Here is a 1,367-nt window from a genome sequence, read left to right on the forward strand (position 1 = left end):
CAGGGGGAGAGATGTGGAAGCGGAGCCGGTGGAGCAGCAGCGCTCCCCAGGCGGAGCAAACAGCTCCGGGGAATTAACACATCAAAGCCCGGGAAGAAACTCTGCCAGCCTGGATCCTAGCGCACAAAGGCGAGTCAGCGGGCGGAGGAGGATGCGGGCAGGGAGGTGGAGTGACAACCTGACCAGGAGCAGGGACATCCCCACCCAGCCCTTCCTCTGCTCCCTCCCGGCCCTGCACGGATCATCCACCCCCAAACCCAGCGATTCCCATCCCTTTACCCGGTTACAAAAATAGGAGGGAATTTTCTTTTCTTGATGGGCTATTAATTGCAAAAGCTGGAAAAACACACATAATTCACTTGTAGATGCCAAGAAAAATGGAAGGAAAATGTTGACTCAACTGTCCCAGATCTCGCAAAGGACTCGTCTCAACTTCATGTCATCCTTCAGAATGATGGATGCAACAATAACAACCAACCTCTGTCCTCAGGTTCAAGTTTCAATTGACCTAGCAACAGCAGCAGCATAACAAATCCTCAGAGTTTTTTACCTAGCTCCAGGAGTCCGGTGATTATCTCAAAACCCACAGCTTTTAATTACTAAAAAGAAACACTCACAACTACCACTGAGAGAGAAAAATCTCAAAAACCTGAATACTGAATAACCCAGAACAAATCAGCAGAGTGGAAGAGGAGCAAAAGCTGTGCTTTTTGGATTGGGAATGGTGGTTTTTGATGGCTCTGCCATCAGGGCTGCCCTATGCTCCAGCACAGGACCACATAGGTTGTTCTTACTGCCCATGGACTCATCCACCATGCATGAAGACGCCACATCAAGATGTGCTGTATTTGAGCTCCTATTATCTTCCAGTGTTAAAAACACCCCAGTCTGGATGATCACCTTTAGCAGGAAGCAGGGTCCTGTGTTTCAAGAACTTTGAGAGGTAGATCTCTCACAGACAGAAAGTATTGCCGGCAGGGAGTTTATGATGACAGGCTGAAACAAAGACTCCTTTCATATTGCAACTTGAGAAGGGATCTCAAACAGATATTTGGTGGTAAACACCCTTGTGCCTCACATTACCATAGGACCTTTTGATAGCTAAACTCAACAGAAGCAGAAGCTGAATCAAAATGACTGCACTGTACTCCCACACTAAGATAATCAAACAACAAAGTTTGGTTTGAAGACAAGATTTTTCCATGATTAAGAAATATGAAGTGATTTCTGGCTAACCAAACTGCTTCCTCCACTTGGGAATCACCCTGTTGTCCAAGTAGGTCAACATATCTCTGTAAGATTACAGGCTATGTTTATTCAGCAAGAAAAATTTCTCTCTGAACGCTAATATCCCCTGATATTAACTC

Source organism: Acanthisitta chloris, unplaced genomic scaffold (genome assembly GCF_000695815.1).
Source record: "Acanthisitta chloris isolate BGI_N310 unplaced genomic scaffold, ASM69581v1 scaffold448, whole genome shotgun sequence".
Taxonomy (NCBI): Eukaryota; Metazoa; Chordata; class Aves; order Passeriformes; family Acanthisittidae; genus Acanthisitta; species Acanthisitta chloris.